At 34.9% G+C, this 22,745-nt stretch overlaps 1 pseudogene; it reads left to right on the top strand.

Annotated features, from left to right (window-relative positions):
* Positions 1-14,832: 14,832 nt before the first annotated feature.
* LOC127483013 (U2 spliceosomal RNA) lies at positions 14,833-14,921 on the top strand (annotated as a pseudogene).
* Positions 14,922-22,745: the final 7,824 nt, after the last annotated feature.

The following is a 22,745-nucleotide window of genomic DNA, read 5'->3' as shown; positions in this document are numbered from 1 at the left end:
ACAATGTATCTTCTCACACCATAATGAAATAAAATTAGAAATCATCAAGAACAATAGAACATTTATAAATACTTGGAAGTTACCCAGCATGCTATTGAATGATCAGTAGGTTATTGAAGAAATTAAAAGGAAATCAAGAGCCAGTGCCGTGGCTCACTAGGCTAATCCTCCGCCTTGCAGTGCCGGCATACCAGGTTCTAGTCCCGATTGGGCGCCGGATTCTGTCCCGGTTGCCCCTCTTCCAGGCCAGCCCTCTGCTGTGGCCAGGGAATGCAGTGGAGGATGGCCCAAGTGCTTGGGCCCTGCACCCGCATGGGAGACTAGGATAAGTACCTGGCTCCTGCCATCGGATCAGCGCAATGCGCTGGCCGCAGCGCGCTGGCCGCGGTGGCCATTGGATGGTGAACCAATGGCAAAGGAAGACCTTTCTCTCTGTCTCTCTCTCTCACTGTCCACTCTGGCTTTCAAAAAAAAAAAAAAAAAGAGGAAATCAAAAATGTCTTTGAAATAAATGTAAATGAAAACACAACAAATAAAAACATGTGTGATACAGATGGAGCGTATGAAGAGGGAAGTTTAAAGCATGAAATGCTTGTACAAAAATGGAGAAATGCCTTAAATAAAAGATCTAATGATGTATCTTGAAGACTTAGAAAAGCAGAAACAAACTAAACCTCAAATCAGCGAGAGACAAGGATTAATAAGGATCAGAACAGAAATAAAAGAAATCTGAAGTTCAACAATTCAAAAGATCACAAATCAATGTTAGTTTTCTGAGTAGATAAACAAAATACACAAAACTCTAGCCAGACTAACAGAAAAAAAAAAAAAAACAGGGAAAATGCAAATAAATAAAATTAGAGATGAAAAATGAGACTCAAGGTTATTTTTTATTTCCACGGGAGATTTTGAAACTTCTTTCAAAAAGACCAGATAGGTATCCCGTAAATAACGAGCGTTTATTCCGGGTGGATATAGTTTTCAAAAACATTGATTTTTGCATCTTCTCATTTTCTTAACATTAGAACCAGACATTTTGCAAACAATTCATGATGTAATTCTTTGTTGTTTCGCATTAAACATATTTACACATTTTTGTCTAGTAATTAATTACAAATCATGTCTTTAAGAATTAGTGATTAATTTTTCAGGTTTATAAAAAAGAAAATAAATAAAAATAAATGACTTTCTTTAAAAAGAGAATATTGCTTTGTATGTAATGGTGTTTGTTGTTGTTGCTTTAATCTAAAAGGCAAGTCACAGAGAGAGAGAGAGAGAGAGACAGAGACAGAGATCTTCCAGCAGCTGGTCCACTGCCTAATTCCTGAAATGGCCAGGGTTGAGCCAGCCTGAACACAGGTGCCCAGAAATCCCTCCGGTTTTTCCCAGCGGTTAGCAGGGGCTGGAGTACTTGGTCAGCTTGTGCTGCTTTCTCAGGCACATAGCAGGGAGCTGACTCACATACAGAGCAGCCAGATTTGAGCGCTCAATCATAAGGGATGTCAGACTCACAGGACCTAGCTTAACTCATTTCACCCTGTATAGCTATTTTTGCTGAAAGAAAATGGCCTATTGATAATTTTATCTGAAACTGTGAATAAATTATGATAAAATGTCTTTTATTTATCTGATCAAAGAGAGCATCTGGATACCTTTATTTATATTATGATTTGAACATTGTTAGCAGACCCATTTTAAGGATAGCTTAGGTGAATGACTACGCAAATAAACTTTCATTTTTAAATATACTTTATGTGGTTAAGTTACAAAGTAATCTGGCCCTCCTGGACATCATGAATGGTGCTTAAATTTATTGTTAATAAATGCCAATGGGTATGGGCCGGCACCGCGGCTCAATAGGCTAATCCTCTGCCTGCGGCGCCAGCACACTGGGTTCTAGTCCCGTTCGGGGCGCAAGATTCTGTCCTGATTGCTCCTCTTCCAGGCCAGCTCTCTGCTGTGGCCCAGGAAGGCAGTGGAGGATGGCCCAAGTGCTTGGGCCCTGCACCCGCATGGGAGACCAGGATAAGTACCTGGCTCCTGGCTTCGGATCAGCACAATGCGCCTGCCACAGCCTGCTGGCCCTGGTGGCCATTGGAGGGTGAACCAACAGTAAAAGGAAGACCTTTCTCTCTCTCTCTCTCTCTCTCTCTCTCACTATCCACTCTGCCTGTGGGAAAAAAAAAATGCCAATGGGTATGAATAACTAAGGGCTTGATAAGCATGGGCTCTATGCTGAGAGTTTTGTTTTTTTCATAAACAACAAAACACTGGACTTTCTTAACACACTATTTTACCTGTTTCAGATCACTGGCAAATAGGCTTTGAAGATAATTGCACAGAATATCCTTCTATGTCCCCCTCGAGGACCTGTACTCTTGTCCAAGGTACCTATCCCCAGATCTACAACCAGCTTCAGGACCTAGCTCAGCAGCCTCCTTTCAGACTCCTTAAGGCTCCAGACCATCCTCACTCAACAGAATGGTAGTTCTAGAGACAGTGGTCCACCACGTCCTCATCTGTGGATGAGTTAAGCTTTTACTTTTGTTCTCAAATCTTGTTCTCATTATTTTGATTTGGTATCATTGACAAGGACTGAGCTTTAAGTAACAGGTAAAATACATGTAGCAATATAGGAAATACTTTTTACAATCTTAAGAAACTCATGGATAAATATTAATATATTTTAAATCATTGTTTATTACTTAAAAAACTTTGAAAATTAGAATGATTCATGTATTGCTTCTTTAGCCTGGTTAATTTTAGATAATTATTTTATATGTTCTTTAAATACAATTGCTCAAATCTAGCTAAATTTTTGAACTAGGAAGAATCTATTATTTGACAGACCATTATATTATTACGAATATTCCTTGAGGAGCAGAGGCTATGCCATAATGAGTTGTACCTCCGTCTGAAGTCTGGCATCCCATGTGGGAGCTGGTTCAAGTCCTGGCTGCGCCACTTCTTATCTACCTCACTTCTGATAGCCTGGGAAAACAATAGAGGATTGCCCAAGTGTTTGGGCCCCTGTATCCACATGGGAGACACAGAGGAAGCTTCTTGCTCCTGGACTCAGATTGACCTGGTTCTGGCCATTGCAGCCGTTTGAGGAATGAGTCATTGGATGAAAAACCTCTCTCTCAGTCTCTCCCTCTCTCTGTCTGTAGCTCTACCTCTAAAATAAATAGATTAATCTTTAAAAAAATTTCATGAATAGTTTACTATGGATTAATCCATCTTAGTCTGTTTATAGAAATTCATTTTATAACGGTACTTCAAAAGTTTAATGGAAAATTAAAATAAAATATGTTTACTTTGGCACAAAATTTTTTCAAATATATGCAAATAATATTAAATGCATATATGAAAATATGTATTATTTTAAAAATTATATTTCAAAAAATTTTGCACCAAAAATAAACATCTTTTAATTTCATCTTTCCACAAAGTTTTTAAGATTTATTTATTTATTTGAAAAATTGAGCTAGAGATAGGGAGAGAGCTTCCTTCATCTGATTCTGTCACCAAATGGCTACATTAGCCAGGGCTGATGTCAGGAGGAAGACAGAGGCTAGGAATTTCATCTAGTTCTCCCACCTGGGTAGCAGGGATCAAAACTTTTGTGTCAATTTCCACTGCTTTCCCCAGGCTGTTCACAGGGATTTCAAGTGGAACAGCCAGGACACAAACTGGCTCCAATATGGGGTACTGGCATTGCAGGATGCTGATTTACCCACTATGACACAATGCCAACCCCTCTGTAAAGTTTTTAAAGTCCCTGCATATGCTGAATTTTATAAGAAATGCTTCTTTTAAAAAAGAATGTATAAGCTTATAAAATAAAGGTAGGCAGTGGCTCAATAGGCTAATCCTCCGCCTGCAGCACCAGCACCCTGGGTTCTAGTCCCTTCGGGGCTCCGGATTCTGTCCTGGTTGCTCCTCTTCCAGGCCAGCTCTCTGCTGTGGCCCAGGAGTGCAGTGGAGGATGGCCCAAGTGCTTGGGCCCTGCACCCCATGGGAGACCAGGAGAAGAACCTGGCTCCTGGCTTCAGATCAGCGCAATATGCCGGCCGCAGTGCGCTGGCCACAGTGGTCATTGGTGGGTAAACCAACGTTAAAGGAAGACCTTTCTCTCTGCCTCTCTTTCTCACTGTCCACTCTGGTTGTCAAAAAAAAAAAAAAAAAAAAAAGTAAAAAAAGAATAAAGGTAAATATGTAAATTTGACTACATATTCTAATTTGTATAAAGCAGCAAGCTTACAAAATGAAAAGGTTTTAATTAGAACAGACATTTTAAAAGTTACAATTTACTGAAACAGTTTGTAATAGTACATGATGCATGTATTTGCATTGGAAATGTGACTTTTTAAAAATATTATTTTATTGTGTTGATATACAGTACTTATTCAATAACTGATGATATGCTGTTAATGTAAAATGAATTTTTTTCACTTCTTTAGTTCTTTACCATTAAGAGACTTTTGATATTTCCACTGCTTGTCCATTTTTTAATAGCTTTAACTCATTCAGATTTACTGAAGTTTTTCTTTCTCCGTTAAAAGGTGATTTTTAATTGACTTGCTCTGAATACAAAGTAACCATTGCCTAATAGTGGTCAATACGAGTAGGAGTAGGAGGTATTTATCCATTCTTGACCACTAATGAACCTTAAAACCAGATATGGAATGAAAAGTCAATCCTACTTCAAGACTCTTCATCACTCTGCCAAGACGGACCCCCATTCTAGAATTTTTTTCCTTCCCTAATGCTTATGACCCTTTTGTACACTTGAATCGTGTGTTTGAATTGTGGCTCTGAATTTAATGAACTATTTATAAAATTGTTCATTTTTTCTCCATTATATACATTAAATATTCTATCCCTGAACTATTGATATAAAACAACTGTACACTATTCCTTTTTATCTTTATTTCAATCTAAATTTAGTAGTTTTCCACTTTCTAGGCTATAAAATTTCTTGATACTAATCATTAATGACAAAATATGAGTTAATTTTAACTTTTGGTTAACATTGTAAGTGAAGTGCAGATATTTGCAATTCAAAAATGTCAATATTATATTTATTGTTTTTTTTTAAGATTTATTTTATATATTTGAGAGATAGAGAGAAAGAGAGAGCGAGAGAGAGAGAGAGACAGAGAGACACAGCGAGAGAGAGAGAGAGATCTTCCATTCACTGGTTCACTCCCCAAATGGCAGCAATGGCCAGAGCTGAGCCTATCTGAAGCCAGGAGTCAGAAGTTTCCTCTGAATCTCCCATGTGGGTGCAGGGACTTGGTCCATCCTCCACTGTTTTCCCAGGCAGGAAAGGTGCAACAAGGATTTGAACCGGCACCCATATAGGATTTTGGCACTGCAAACCCAGGCTTCAACCGCTGAACTACAACGCTGACCCCAGTATTATGTTTCTCAATAATTGATATGGAATTACACTTGGTTTATATAAATGCATGTCACATATGACTTTAATAATATAGCTTAACTATTGTAAGCCATATAAATCACTATCATTCAATATTTTTCCTGATTTAAAATATCAATTTAGTTGTTTATATTGATGAAATCATTATTTAGAGATTGACATTTCTCCTTCATTTTGTGTGTTATTTTTCTCTTGATGTTACTCTGAATTAATTAAATCAGAGTAGTAAGACAAAGACTAAGGAATGAGGAAGAATTAGAATTTGGAATGCTAAGAGCAAAACTGACAGCTATCTAAAAGTTCCATTTTCCTTTCGTTGGGGTTTATGCACAGTTTATTAAACTCCAGTGAAGCTTAAAACATGCACTGAGCATTGAAAACTTAAGTGTTACTTTTAATGGATAAAATAGACACTTCAATTATATTGCACATTCATACATATCTGTGACATCTTGTCTGAATCTGCTTCAAAAAATAAAAAAGAATCATAGATAATAATTATGACTCAATTAAACACAATGGCAAATTCCAACTTTTACAGTGCAATTAAACTTTCTTTTTTATAGATTAAAAAAAGAATTCTTTCCATTTTGTAAATTATCAGAAAACAACCCAAATTCAGAAATTATCACAGATGTTACTTAATTCAGTATACTAAGAAAAAGAATGTAGTATAAAATCAGTGATAAAGTACTCACTTATAATTCTATAATTCATAAATACTACACTGGAGACATCTATTCTTTTAGAATAAACGCTATAATAAATCAAGCTGCAATAATTAATATTTCATTGATATAATAACATATTTACATTAGAAACTTGAAATGAAAGATAGTTACAGTTAGATGGGCATAAGATGGTCTTGGGTTCCATCTCATGGCTGGGGAACTATAGAAAATGTTAACATACCATGAATTTCTCTATTTTAAAAACTGGAGAGTAGGACTTTTGTGTTTTCACTATAAAGTAGTAATAAATGTTTAAGAGATAAGTATGTATAAATGAGAGGAAAATATGGCTATCTTCTTGAAATTGTGTCTATGAAATACATGAAATCTGCTCTCTTTATATTAATAAAACATTTTAAAAAATGACAAATGTATCTACCTTGACTTGATATTGCACAATGTAGACATGCACTGAAACACCATATACCACAGTATAGATATGTATGGCATACATGGGTCTGTTAAAAATTAAAAATAAATTAAAGAATACTTAAATGAATATGTGTATATTCATTCATAACTTTTATTTTCAAAACTAATTTGAATTGATATCATTTTGAGGAATTGTATCAAAGAATGCATTAAGTTCTATTTAGACAAAGGACATGACATTAACACTTTATTCTCTTCTCAATATTCTTATACAATGTACATTTTCTTTCTTAAATAAAGATTTATTCATTTTTATTTTTATTTGAGAGTTACAGATATAGGTAGAGACAAAGAGAGAGAAAGGGAGGTCTTCCACCCACTAGTTTACTACCCAAATAGCCACAAATGCCAGAGCTGAGCTGATCAGGAGCCAGGAGCTTCTTCCAGGTTTCCCACATGGATGCAGGGTTACAGGGACTTATCCCAAAAACATTATCAGGCAGTTGGATCAGAAGCGGAGCAGCTGAGACTGGAACTCTCATCCGTATGAGACGTATTTATAATACATCTGTTTAATAAATACGTATTTATAATATGTATTTATAATACATTTGGTGAATGAACCAGCATATAGAAGACGTCTCTCTCTCTCTGCCTCTGCCTTTCTATAACTCTGCCTTTCAAATAATTTTTTAAAAAGAGCATATATATAAAATAAATGAAATTTCTTCCTTTTTTATAGAAAAAAGAAAAATTACATCATTCAAAAATAAAAGTATGAGCTTGAAAACATATTTTAAAGTGAGAAAATATGGAATTTCAGACACATGGTGTGAATAAACCTACCTTAAGTTTACAGTGATAATTATTGATGGTGTTAAGATCCAAAAATACATATTATACCGAACTTTATGTACTTACTGAATAATTGTTCAAGTAATATACCTCTCATGCATCTCTGTAAAAGTTTAAAAGATGTATGCTATATGCCATCAACTTTATTGGAACATGTCAAATATCTTAACTTAGAGATTGTAATATATAACAAAAACTATATACATTTCTACTTATTACAACATCGTTCCACTTAGAATATAGATTTTAGATTTTAACCATTCTAAATGTGTGAAACTATTTAAGGTGTTTTTTTAATGGGAAATTCTTTGATATTTAGAATTTGACATTACATACAATTTTGAATTATTTCCTCTCTGAATTGCTTCAGTATTACCTTTAATTAGGTTACTTGCTTTTTTTAAAGATTTATTTATTTATTTATTTATTGAAATGAAAAGCAGAATTATAAAGATGGAGAGAGGAAGAGAGAGAGAGAGAGAGAGAGAGAAAGAGAAAGAGAGAGAGGTCTCTTCCATCCGCTGGCTCATTCCCCAAATGCCCCAATGGCTGGAGTTGGGCCACTCTGAAGCCCGAAGCATGGAGCTTCCTCCCATCTCACATGTGAGTGCAGGGGCAGGAGGACTTGAGCCATCCACCACCCCTTTCCCAGGTCATAGCAGAGAGATGGGAGTCTAGTGGAGCTGCCTACACTTGATCCAGCTCCCACATAGGATCCTGGCTCTGCAGGCGGTAGCTTTGTCAGCTGAGTCACAGTGCCAGCCCAGTATATATGGTCTTAGGAGCATAATGATACTTCTCATCCTACACTCCCTACTCCTTCACTTCAACTCTACTTCCTTTTTTTCTTGTTTTTTTTTTTTTTTAATTTTTACAAAGACATAATTTTGATTTACTTTATAATCACAGGCTTAACCTTCCATTAAACAACAAATTCAATAAGTAATAAGTAGAAAAACCACTGTTCCTTAAGAGTATAGACAAAGGCTAATTTCTTTCATATACATTACTTTTTAAAATACTCTGTATATACATACCACAAATCAGAGAAGATAATATTAGATTTCAGCTTTGTAGTTTGCTTTCTTAAGATAGATGATAAAAATTTTAAAGTAGAGCTAATCAAATAAAAATAAATATTTACATGACACTATTGTGGGTTGTGAAGTAATACATAACCCTTATTCTACTTTTATAGCTTATATAGAGTTTTGTTAATCACAAGAATATAAATATGGATGAGAAGAAAGGTGGGAGGTGAGGAAGCTGAAACAGAAATATATGCAAGTGGTTTGATTAGCATCATTTTATTTAAAAATGAGTACATATTAAATGCTAATGAACAGAATGCACAATCGAAAGGAACTAAGAACTAACAATGCCAGGGGTAAGACAAGGCAGTTGCAGGAGCAAGCGTCTGAGGAGCGAGGTTGTGACTGTACACCCAGATAAAACTGTGACTTTGAGAGCTGCAGGGACTCCATAATGAAAGGAAACAATTGTAAGCACTGCATTCAGAGGAGTAAAATGTGCTTTCTTTTCCCACTGCTTTAAGAGGAGAAACAAGTCCCAGGAATACTTTTATCCTTCAGCAAAGTATAGATGTTCTTTATTTCATTACTTAATCTTGGCATAAATAAACATTAAACTGGTGGTAACATCTTTATAAATGTGTGCATGAGTACCATAAAAAAGAATATTTGCATGTATGTTTCTTCAATTTCTTTCATTAGTGTTTTGTAATTTTCATTGAATAGGTATGTCATATTCTTGTTGTATGGATCTTTCAAATTATTTGTTAAAATAATTCCAAGGTTATTTTACTTTATTCTACTCTTTTGAGCTATAAAGTATGGGATTGTTCTTATAACCTCTTTTTCAGTCTCTAAACACAAAGAAAAGATAAGGAAATGGAAAGACTAATTATCTGGTATGATCACATTATACTGTGTACATGTGTTGAAATATTCTACTATACCACATAAAAATACAAATATTATATGTTAATACAAAACGTTTAAACATAGAATTTTCTTGTTAAAATAACATGTACTTTCTATTTACAAAGAAATGTAGATAATTGAAAGATTTCTTTATCTCATTATGTTCTCCATGTACTTATATAAGGGGTCACTTGTGACTAGACACATTCTGGAGATCATATGAGAAAATTTACTTAACTTGGTAAACTAATAGTTTAGTACCTGTGGCAGAAGGTAAATCAATTGATTAAATCCTGTTGACTTACTCTTACTCTCTGTGGTTCAGCTCATAATACAGTACAACACCACCTAATTTTTTTTGTGCATAAATTCCTCCTTACAAGTTTTAGTTTATGGGGCCAGCATTGTGACTTAATGGGTTAAGCTGCCATGTGTGACACTGACATCCCATTTTGGGCCCCTGTTTGTGTCCCAGTTGCTCCACTTCTGATTCAGATCCCTGATACTGGCCTCTGAAAAGCAGTAGAAGATGGTCCAACTATTTGGGTCTCTGCCACCCACAAGGGAAAAACAGAAGCTCCTGGCTTCCGAATTTAGCCTGGCCAAGTATTGGGATTTGAGACCACATAGGGAATAAATCAGTGGATGGAAGATCTCTCCCATTTCCTCTCACCCACCACCGCATAACTATAAGTAAGTAAATAAATAAATGCATAAATAAATAAATAAATCTACTAAAAATTTTAGTTTACGGATTCAAAAATTGAAAGTGCAAAATTCTAGGAAAAATAAGCAAGGTCCTTGGTGAAACAGACTGTGAAATATTGCAGCCATGCTTCATCATGTTTTTCTATACCTATAAGTATATATACACAGAAGTTGCAAGCATGTATTAATTCCTTTTTTTTTTTTTCAGCTTAAGTCCCCATATACAAAAAGAATTTTTGTTGTTTGACTGAAAAGTCAAAGCAGTCAAACTGGAGTGTGTCTAAGCAGAATGCTAGCAAAAATAAAAGAAGCCCTTGAATACATGATAAATTAAGCATAGCTTCAAATAGCTCCATCACATGTGTCTTTCAACAAATAATGCAACCTGCCTTTTCAGTTGCATGCAACAACCAGAATCAAGATTATCCTTACTGAACTGATAAAATTTTCTAATACTATATCATATTTAGTAAATCTTCTACCTTTGACCCTTGAAGAAAATTTTAAGTCTCATTGATGTAAATATGTTAGCAAAAGATCCCATATTATAGCTTTTTAAAAAATAGTAAATATAATGTTTATGAGAAAATACCAAATGTTTATAAATAACATGATTGAGTTGTATTTTTCTTTTTATCTAGATTTCTTTGCTTACTTAAGCAATCTATTTAACAAATCATTTTTCATCTCCATCTTGTTTTTTATACCTTAATTTAATTCACATCTCAAATACAATATGTAGGTTATCTGTTTCCATAAAATAAGACCGACTTAGTATGTGAATTCCTACTCATTCACCACAGTGCATATTTTAGAACACAATTAGGAGCCGGCGCCGTGGCTCAATAGGCTAATCCTCCACCTTGCGGTGCCGGCACACCGGGTTCTAGTCCCGGTCGGGGCGCCGGATTCTGTCCCGGTTGCCCCTCTTCCAGGCCAGCTCTCTGCTATGGCCAGGGAGTGCAGTGGAGGATGGCCCAGGTGCTTGGGCCCTGCACCCCATGGGAGACCAGGAAAAGCACCTGGATCCTGGCTCCTGCCATCGGATCAGCGCGGTGCGCCAGCTGCAGCGGCGGCCATTGGAGGGTGAACCAACGGCAAAAGGAAGACCTTTCTCTCTGTCTCTCTATCTCACTGTCCACTCTGCCTGTCAAAAAAAAAAAAAAAAAAAAAAAAAAAAAGAACACAATTAGAAGAACTGAATGAAATGTGTGCTTTATTTATGAAAGTAATCAATGCTCATTAATTGTTGAAGATCATTAATGTGATTTTAAAGTCATGCTTTTAAAATACGTTTAGAATTTGTGAGGATTTTTTGAGTATGCATGAATCAAATAGGATGGACAATATTATTGTACATACAGATTAAACAGAATTTCTGCCTCCATACTAGTTTTTTATGTAAAGCAATTTTTAATTTTATAAATAATTTTCTTAAAATTTCTTATCTTTAACAAGCTATATGATTTTAGATACAAAGACACTTGTTTAGAAGGGACTATGAATATACAATATTTTGGTTTGACCTCCTCTTTTAAGTTAAACAAATGGCAAAGCGCTTTAAGTAACCATTATGATACTGTACACAATAAAATCAAAGAAGTTAATCTTACAAGAGCTTAGTAAGTTACATTATTAACTTTAACTCAAACACTGAACCAAAATTTTAGTTTAAATGCATTTTTCATATTTAGACTGAGCTTTTGATATTTCTAAATTATGTTTCAAAGTAATTAAACTGAAAAACTATGCTCTCATAATTAAATATAATGGCCAGGCAGTATGCAAAATGCTTCAAGCCTTTGAGAGATACTGGATTAGTGGTTTTAATAAGCATGTGCTTCTACTAAAACATCATTGCAAGTAACTTTCATGGATTGTTTGTAACCATGTTTCTAGAAAATTATTTAAATATAAGGGTAGAGAAATTGCTTTCTGTAGCAACATATTATCTTGCATTTGTTGTACTTTCCTTTACCATTTAGAAAACTATTTCAGCACTGTTAATCTTTCTTGACACAGACTACCAACACATGTAAACAACATCCAGGAAGAATTTGGAGATGCCCAATGCAGTTGTTGAAACTGCCATAAGCCAAAAATTCCTCCCCCACCACCGTGTGTGAGTGTGTGTGTGTATGTGTGTGTATGTCATTTCTTCATCCCTCCCTGACTCTGCAGCTTTAGGTGAAACACTCTCCTCTGACCATATATAACCAATTAATATGTCATAACTTAATAATGATTACCTCGAGACAAAAAAAATGTTTGCAGAAGTTAATGTTTTCCTTACTTTGAACTAGCTGTGACTTTTGGCTAAAGGCCAATTTTTGGACTGGGATAAATTTAATGTACTTTTCTTTAAAATTGCCAAGCATGAAATAGTATTCTAAGCTGCTATTGCCATTTCACAACAACTACAAACGGTTTTCTAGCATGACAAAATAGTTTCCTACATTGAAAATCACCTTTGATCTTTCTCACAGACCTTTGCTACAATGTTACATGGAATTATGAAAAGGAGCTTAAAATGCCACCTTTCTTTCATTAAATAATTGGGTTACAGAGAGATGCATAATCTAAAAGAACTTTAGAAAATTATGCAGACACATATTTTTAAATGTTATATGACATTCTTGTTAACATATTATATTGCCTTCAGATTTTCTGAAACAATTATCCAATTATAGAACCAGGGATATAATGTTTTAATAATCATGCTTCTTTACAAACCGAAATGATACTGGGATCCAAGATCAACTTGATGTGTTTATAGTGATAAAATATATGAAAATACATGAAAAAGGTAAATGCTCTGAGCCTTCACAGTGCATCCTCGGACTTTCCTAGGACACATTTAATGCCATAACTATCTGTCTCTAAAGAGAAGATGAAAAATTTCAAGATGTATTACAAGGCAGTTATAATCAAAACAGCATGCTATTGGCATAAGAATAGACATGTGGAGCATTGAACAGATTAGAGACCCCAGAAATTAATCTATTTATCTACCACCAACTGATTTTTGACATATGAGCTAAAAACACTCCCTGGAGAAGGGACAGTCTCTTCAACAAGTGGTGTTCAGAAAATTGGATCATGGCATGCATAATTATGAAACAAGGCCCCTATGTTATACTCTGTACAAATATCAACTCACATGTACCAGGGATCTAACTTCAAGACCTATAAGAATGACATTACTAAAGAAAAATATCAGGTAAATACTGCAAGATATTGTCATAGGCACAGAATTCTTGAATGGAACCTCGGAAGCACAGTCCATATAGACAAAGGTAGATAAATGGGATTACACCAAACCATGAAGCTTATGCACAGCAAAGGAAATACTTAACAAAGTAACAAAGTATTCTTATGCAACCGATAGCATGGCAGAAAATATTTGCAAACTTTACATATGATAAAGGATTAAAATATCCAGAAAATACAAGGAGCTCCAAAAATCCCATATAACAACAAAATAAACAATCCAGTTAAGAAATAGGCTAAGGATATGAGCAGGCATTTTGCAATGGATGAAATAAAAATGGCCAACATGAAAAGATACTCAGAATCACTTGTTATAAGGGATATACAAGTAAAAGCCACAGTGAGGTTCCAAATATATATGAAATGATATAATTTAGTAGCAACAATATCCCATTTACGTTCAAATGCACATATACTTCTCATAGTGATTACTACAGTTAAGTAATTTAATATATACATCATGTTATATAGTTATTCTGTATATGTTTGTGGTAAGAATATCTAAAATCGGGGCCAGCACCGTGGCTCACTTGTTTAATCCCCTGCCTGCAGCATCAGCATCCCATATGGGCACTGGTTCTAGTCCAAGTTGCTTTCTTCCAGTCCAGCTCTCTGCTGTGGCCCGGGAGAACAGTGGAGGATCTCCTAAGTTCTTGGGCCCTGCTCCCGGGTGGGAGACCAGGAAGAAGTACCTGGCTCCTGGCTTCAGATTGGTGCAGCACCAGCCGTGGTGGCCATTTGGGGAGTGAACCAACAGAGGGAAGACCTTTCTCTCTGTCTCTCTCTCACACACTGTCTATAACACTACCTGTCAAATAAAAAATAATATCTTAAATCAACACTCTGAGGAATCTTTAATCCACTGTTTCAGTCCCCAGATGGCTGCAACAGCTGACCAGAAACCAGGAGCCTGGAATTTCTTCCAGGTCACCCACGTGGGTGCCCAAACACTTGGCATTTTGTATACTTAGGCCTATCTCTCTCCATTTCGCTCCCTATCAGCCACAGCTGATAAACATTGTCCTATTGTCTAGTTTCTAAGTATTATTTTTTCTTTTTTAGGTTCCACTTATAAGACGTATAATGCAATAGCCTTTTTTGTGTGGCTTATGTCACTTAATGTAATATCCTCCAAATTCATCCATGTTTTTTAAAATGTCATAATAAACTCTAGAAAACATATAAAGCATGAAGACTTAATCACATGAACAATGGATCATAGAAGAAATCAAAAGGGAAATTAAAAAATTTCTGAAAACAACTGAAGATGACAATACAACATATCAAAACTTACCAGGTACAGCAAGAGCAGTGTTAAGAGGAAAGTTTATAGCAATTAGTGCCTATATTGAAAAATTGGAAAGGTTATCAAATAAATGATCTAACAATGGATCTCAAGGACCTAGAAAAACCAGAATCTAACCCATTAGTAGGAGGAAAGAAACAATAAAATTTAGGGAAGCATTAAACAAAATCAAATCAAATAAACCTTACAAAAATTTAGTGAATGTCTTCTCAGCCTTTTGGCTAAGATCAAGTGTAGTAAAAGTTCAGTGAAATGAAGAGATTTTTTTTAAAATATACCAAAGAATTTTCTTTTATAAGATTTATTTTTATTTATTAAAGAGATCAAGAGAAGAGTGGAGAGAGATAAGAAGAGAGAGAGAGAGAGAAAGAGATCCCACCTGCTATTTCACCCCTGAATTGCTGCCACAGCTCAGGCTCCACCAGGACAAAGTTGGGAGCCTAAAACTCAAAGTCTTCCCACATGGATGTTAGAGACCAAACCAGGTGTCCAATTACCTGCTGGCTTCCAGTATATACATTAGCAGAAAACCAGAATTGTGAGAAGAGCCGTAGCTCAAACCCAAGCACTCCTATATAGGATGCAGTTGTGTTAACCTCTAGGTCAAACAAACTTCCTTTCTTTTTAAAGTTGAATAGTAATCATTCATATCACCATTTAGTTATTCATTCATACACCAGCATTTCAGTTGTTTCTATATCTTGGCTATTATGAGTAGTGATGAAATAAACATGGAAATACAAAATGAAAAAACTAATAATAATAAGGAATATTCATAAATAGGAAAAAGCATCAATGTAAATGCCAATGAGTTTACAAATTTCTATGCCTAGTAATTTCTAAATCAATATTCCATAGAAAATGCAAAATTAACATATAACTTAAATTATTGTTTATTCTTTGTGTACTACTAAAGTAAACTTTTTTTGTGATTTTAACATGAATTATCATAATACTTAACAGAAAACATTATAATTATAGTTTTTGCATGGTAGAGTTTCAAGGAAGGCTGCCACTTGTCCAGGAATATAATATAGACAAATTGTTGAACTTTATCTTATATACTTATATTCTCTGTTAAAGAGAATTGTGTCGGAGCTATACCTTCTGCAATAATGCTATAGTTTTTAACATATTATGGGTACTTAGATTTCCATAGCAACACTGTGATTTCATGATTGAATTATTTTGATTGAACTCTTATTCCTTTAGTCAAAATTCATATAATTATGATAATTAGTGCAAGCAGTGAATACATACGTATACTACTCAACCTTAAATGAGATAGTAACGTTTTCTGGCATTCTACCAACTTTCATTACATTCTTTCTTCTTAACTTAGTAATTTCAGTAAGTTCTTTATTTCATATCAAAGCTTTTCTGTGATTATCTACAAACTTCTTACTATAAACTTTAGAAAAAATAATTCTAATAATTGTATTTTACTTTTTTTAACCTAGAAATATCTAAGACTCAGAGCAATAATCTTATGAATCCACAATACTTTCACATAAAACTAAATGCATTGCAATTCACATTATATGATAACTGAAAGCATATAAAAATTCAGAGATTTTTTTATCACAGAAAAGAATATGGGATTTGAACTTAAAAATCTTTGACCAAAGCCTAGATATTTAATCATTGCACTTAAATGTCCACTATTTCTTTTATGTTAGAAATAATACATTTGAAACTTACTGATTTCCTATCCTTTTAGTGTAAAAATCTAAGTGTCTACCTTTAACTTTTCCTTATTTATTTTTGTTTACAGAGATGCACTGTTGATCTTGTGATAATTTTCCCACTTCCTGACTAGAAATTATCTTCTCATACCTCCAAATAGTATCTTCCATCCAATACTTCTCTTAATGATTGATCCATAAATATCCCCCCTTTTCTATCCTGGTGTGTATAGACGTGGTCATGTCTCTCTAGACTTAAAATACAAGTAAACAGCAAAATGCATAGCTGACGATCCTCTCCAATGACCACTTTAACTTAGCTTTTTATAAATAATCAACAAATACATTCTGCTCACTTTTCTACGTTCTATCTATTCCCAACTGACTGCTATATTTACTCTACCAAGAAAAGGCCTTTTTTTCCACAAACTGTGCAAACTCGTTATTTATTTGACCATTTTTCACTTTTGTTATCCTACCACTAATTACTTCTTGAAATGTTTTTTAATAGGTATTCATATTGCCACTCACTGTATTCCAAATATCCATCCAAATTTGGTTTCTTCTGTTCCCGCCATGTAACCATTCCTCAAGAAACACCCTCCTCTAGATTTTTTTTTACATTTAAGCACATGGATCATAACACTTTGGTCATTAAAGTACTGTATATTTTTCCACTTAGAATCATGATTCAGACATTTGCTAAAGTGCATCTTAAAAACTTGGTGCAAATTTCCCCTCACCTTACTATCTAATAGCTCTATCCTTTTAAGATAATTTGTTTATCAACTATAATTTGCCTATGTATTATTCAATTCACTGTCATCACATATCCATGGGCCACATCCATTTTCATTTTAATTATGATGACAATTTTCTAATTTACACCTTTGATTTAAGCCTGACCTTCTCCAATTCCTTTCAATACATACTTGGAGAGTGATATTTCATAGCTTAAAACTGATTTATGATCACTCCCATGATCAAAATTTTCAATGATCTTTCATTACATCTAGAATCATGTTAACATTCATAAATAAATAACACATAAATAAATGTGACTCCTAAATTTCCTGTTGGCCTGGTTCTAGTGAAATCTCTGGCTATATCTCATACTACTTTGAAAATGATGATCAATTTTAATGATCTCTAACATTCAGAAATAATTTAATATAGTTTAGTTGATGTTTCTTAATATATCGTTGTTGTTCTGAGAACCTATTTGCTGTCTTTATGTGGCATAGTGGGTTAAGCAGCCACCTTTGACACTGGCATTCCATGTGTACACTGGTTCATGTCCCACTTGATCAACTTAGGGGCCAGTGTTGTAACAGGGGACAGCAGCACCAGCATCCCATATGGGTTTCAGTTTGAGTCCTGGTTGCTCCACTTTCAATCCAGAATATATGGTAGTGACCTGGAAAAAGCAGTGGAAGATGTGTCAAGTGTTAAGGTTCCTACCACCCAGTGGGAGACCTGGATGAAGCTCCATCTGAGGAAAAACCAGCAGACCAATTCTCTCACTGTCTCTTCGTCTCTGTAGCTCCAGCTTTCAAATCAATTAATAAATCTTTTTTTAAAAATTCAAAATTGTGTGCATATTTAAACTTTACCTGAGAGTCCTGCTAAGTTTTCAGGACTGTTTCAGATGTCCATCTTGCATATACCTAGAATATTCTCTTAGCCCTTAACTATAGATTTTGTAATTCTTTTATTGCTTTTCTTTGTTATCCACTGGAGATAAATATAATGGACTTTAACTTATATCATCAATTTTTGAAATTTCGTATTTTCTCAATAAGTATATATCCCATGAATTAATAAATTATAAAAGTACAGTTTGATTTTCTTAAAGTAATAAATTCATTTTTATGTATGTTTTTATTTTGATACATCCTCTTTTATAGAAGTAGTTCACAATATTCTTTCTTTCAAAAAATTCAGTTTATCCCAAAGGTTACAATATTGCTAGAATTCAATCCTATATGCCTGATGGAATGATGGTGATTTTTATAGAAATCTAAAAGTTGAAAGAAATAAGGGCAGCAACAAAATGCCAGAGAAGGCTGAAATTGTCTCACAATGTTGAGTTTGTGGAACCAGCAAAGTATTTGAAAAGGCAATTTCTGGTAGGTAATAGAATTGCAAAGCCTAAAGTTGAGGGGAGAATCAAGAGCTGAAGATCTGAAATGAATCTGCATGGAGTTACTATATAAACCTGGGGCTTTGATGTTGTGGGGAAGAAAGATGACTGAGAGTAATGAAGACTGTGAAGCATAAACATGAGTGTTTTTTCTTCTTGTTCATACTTAAATTTTCACAATGATCAACGGAAACAGAAAAGGAAGTCATAAAATTCGGGCTGGGGGAACTGGAAATACAGCAAATAAGAAAGGAAACATTTTAAATAAATGTGATACTTTTTTCATTAATAAAGGCTAAAAAAATAATGATAGAGTCTGAAAACTGTCTTCAATGTGAATGCCAGGGACATCAGTGACTTTTTTTTTCTTTTACAGGCAGAGTTAGACAATGAGAGAGAGAGACAGAGAGAAAGGTCTTCCTTCCATTGGTTCACCCTCCAAATGACTGCTACAGATATTTCCTCCTGGTCTCCCATGCCAGTGCAGGGCCCAAGGACCTAGGGCATCCTCCACTGCCATCATGAATCACAGCAGAGAGCTGGACTGGAAGAAGAGCAACTTGGGACAGAATCCGGCGCTCCAACTAGGACTAGAACCCGGCGTGCCTGCACTGCAGGCGGAGGATTAGCCTAGTGAGTTGTGGTGCCGGCCCATCAGTGCTTTTTTTTTTTTTTTTTTTTTTTTAACAAGAAACTTATTTGTAAGGCGATATCTTATCTGAGATAAAAGCATAAATAGATATTTATCAATTAACCAATGACTAAATAAAAATTAAATGAAGACTAAAATCTCTCAAGTCTTAGCAATATTTTTTAAGGATCCATTTATTACTTTTTTCTTTTTCATTTTTTTTAAAAGGAAAGAGTTTATTGGGAAAACCCAGCAGGCCAGAGGGAAGGGGCGAGGAAGGAAAAAAGAGTAAGAGGGAGAGAGAGAGGGGAGAGGAATTAGAGAGGAGAGAAGAGAGAGAGCAGAGAGGAGCTGAGAGAGGGAGAGGAGAGAGGGGAGTGAGAGAGAAGCCAGGAGAGCGCAGAGAGACAGAGAGAGAGAGAGAGCAGGAGAAGACCATTTATTACTTTTTTTAAAAGAGGCAAATTTACAGAGAGAGAAAGAGAGAGAGAGAGAGCCTCCATCTCTCCATCTGTTGGTTAACTCTGCAAATGGCCACAACAGCCAGGGCTAATACCTAAACCGTGTTTAGGCCATACCTAAAACGGGAGTCAGGAGCCTCTTCCAGGTCTCTCACATGGGTGCAGAGGCCAAGGCACTTGGACTATTCCTCACTGCTTTCACATATGCACCAGCAGGGAGCTGAATGGGGACTCAGAAAGTGCCTGTGGGGGATTCTGGTATCTCAGGCGGCACCTTCATCTGCCATCACAACACCAGCTCCCTCACCAACTTCTAAGCACTTAAAATCTTGCATGGGAAATAGTTATATTAGTTGATGTATGTTGACCCCTGCCATGTATTAGATATTGTATTGAGTACTTTCTTCATTGTGTATTTGCATAAACAGCCTGAGATAGATACTACAGGATCTGTACTTTTTGGAAATATGAATCCCATCAATATTTTTTCTTGGCAGGCAGAGTTAGACAGTGTGAGAGAGAGACAGAAAGGTCTTCTTCCTTTGGTTCATCCCACAAATGACCTCTACGGCTGGAGCTATGCCGATCCAAAGCCAGGAGCCAGGTGCTTTCTCCTGGTCTCCCATGCGGGTGCAGGGCCCAAGCACTTGGGCCATACTCCACTGCCTTCCCAGGCCACAGCAGAGAGCTGGACTGGAAGAGGAGCAACCGGGACAGAATCCGGTGCCCCGACCAGGACTAGAACCCAGGGTGTTGGTGCCACAGGCGGAGGATTATCCTAGTGAGCTGCGGTGCCGGGGCCCATCCCATCAATATTAAGCTCTTTCACCTGTCACAAAGTTCTATTTGAAAATTTATGTGACATCAATTAATTTCTTTTATCACATTAAATTACAGAAACTATAGTACATGACAGATTATAATAAATATAATGAGACTTTTTTTTTTCTGTGAAAAAATTGATCTAAGGGGATATCTACGTCTGTTCAGCAAACAGTATGTGAATGCTCTGACCACTTACAAGTTAAAATTTCATAAACACCCATTGTATAATACAATATCCTACTCAACACTATTTACATATTACCAAGGATGACTTTTGGTAGCCATTGTGGACAGTATCAGCCCTTCTTCCAGAACTTTATCTCACCTGCAGGGATAGTAGTAAAGAGTCTAAGCTAATGATACCCTTCTTTATAAATTTAGTCTCAGACTAATAAAATTAAGGTAATTATTTTTATATTCTTTATGAAAATGCTGATACTCTATTTAGCAATTTTATTTCACATGAATAGTGAATTAATGAAAGATCATGTGTAATGAAAAAAAAAAAAACCAAAAAAACAGATACCTAGAAAATAAAACATAGATGTTACTTCTATATTTTTTCTATTCAATAGTCTTAAGTGTATTCCTGATATTTTTATTACAAGAAGAAACTTGCAAACTTGGGAAAGTTTTAATTACTCACATTAACACAAGTGAGTTAGCCACATAAAATCAAATTATCTTAACAAATATAAAATCAAAGGTGAAATATATTTCAAAGAAACAAGCAAATAATACTTGAAAATTTGATAGTATCAGGGACTATGATAAGTACACTATACTTGAACCTATTAAGAAAGAGAATGATGAAATTAATTTGGATAGAACTACAAATGGAGGAAATGAACAATGGTTTGGGAATAAATGTGCTTGATGGTGGACTATGTAAATTGAATTTTTAGCAAAAATCTAGCATTCAGTTCAATAATTCAAGAATATTATCAAGACTGCAGACAATTTCTGATGTGATTTATTGGACAAATAAAATTATAAGGGCAAGACAGTTAGACCGTAGATAAAATATTATTTATAAATTTAAAGGTGGACCACTGGCTGCATCAAGGATAGAGTAGTGGATAATAACTTTAGTCTCACATCACAAACAATTCTGAACTTAGTAGACTATATTGTACCAGTTTTTCTTACACTAGATAACAGAGTAAATAAGCAGCATCCTTGAAATTAGAGAACCATATTGGGTGAGCTACAGTTACCCTGGCTTTCCATCTGTGTTCATTTTCCAAACCCCAGTAGAGAGAACAGACTAAAATCTGAACAAGATAAAAGAAGGAAAGTTTCAGCTATAATGTTGATGTAGTTACAATTTGCAGGGCAGAGTACCAGAGAAAGGAGTAGTATAAAGGCAAGAACTAGAAGTCTGAATGGGTACACTTAACAAATTATTAAATCATATATGCTCAAGGTGAGACTTTATGAAATGAAATAGAGAATAAAAACTAGCACAGTGAAAATAGTCTACCAAGACATGAGATACATGGAGATTCAGGAGATCTACCAGGGATCAGAGAATTTACACTTAACAACCAGTTTACAAACAATGATCTCTTCCACTGCACAGAATACCACATGATATCAGAAAGCTCAGAGTTTAAGGGTACTGCTCTAAGCTAGAACTATTAAAGTTAAACCTAAGTTGATCCACCAGTAAAATAATTGGGTATTCCAGACCAAATTAAAAAAAATACTAAAGGATTAAAAGGACATCAAGATTATCAATAATTCACTAACCATATTATCAACTATTCAGTATCCCTATTGGCAGCATACAAGAATGTAATTAGATATGGAAAGAAGTAGGAAAATATTATATATATCCAACAGAAAATAAGTTCATCAGGACCAAACATAGCAATGAAACAGAGCAGAGGACATGCTAAGCATGTTGCTACATGGAAACATAACTCATATATATACATATATATACACACATATATTACATTTCATATTTCATTCTTAAAGTATATCAATAGGAAGGTAAGACTAAAAGGACTGAAGAACTGTACGTGGAAGAATTATAAGGAAGATGGACTGGTTTATAAATCAGTTTAAGTAGACATAAAGAAAAATGTATTTACCAGCAATTAAAATATATTTTATGTGAATCAAATAATTTAAAAGAAATGAAATGTTAGCTCTATTCTTCAGAAACCAGAAGCAAAATGGAAGAAAAGTAAGTATTTGATACTCCTCCTCAGAAACTATATTGACCATCAAAAAATCAGTACGTATTTAGGTAAACTGAAATTCTCTGTAAACAAAATTAATATAAAAACATTTATATTACATTAAAAATCAACTAAAGAATACATTTCCCTTCCTGAAAACACATGGGAAATTCTTGAAGT

This window comes from Oryctolagus cuniculus, chromosome 4 (assembly GCF_964237555.1).
Source record: "Oryctolagus cuniculus chromosome 4, mOryCun1.1, whole genome shotgun sequence".
Taxonomy (NCBI): Eukaryota; Metazoa; Chordata; class Mammalia; order Lagomorpha; family Leporidae; genus Oryctolagus; species Oryctolagus cuniculus.
The sequence above is the reverse complement of the archived record's forward strand: the minus strand, read 5'-3'. Positions and strand labels throughout refer to the sequence as shown.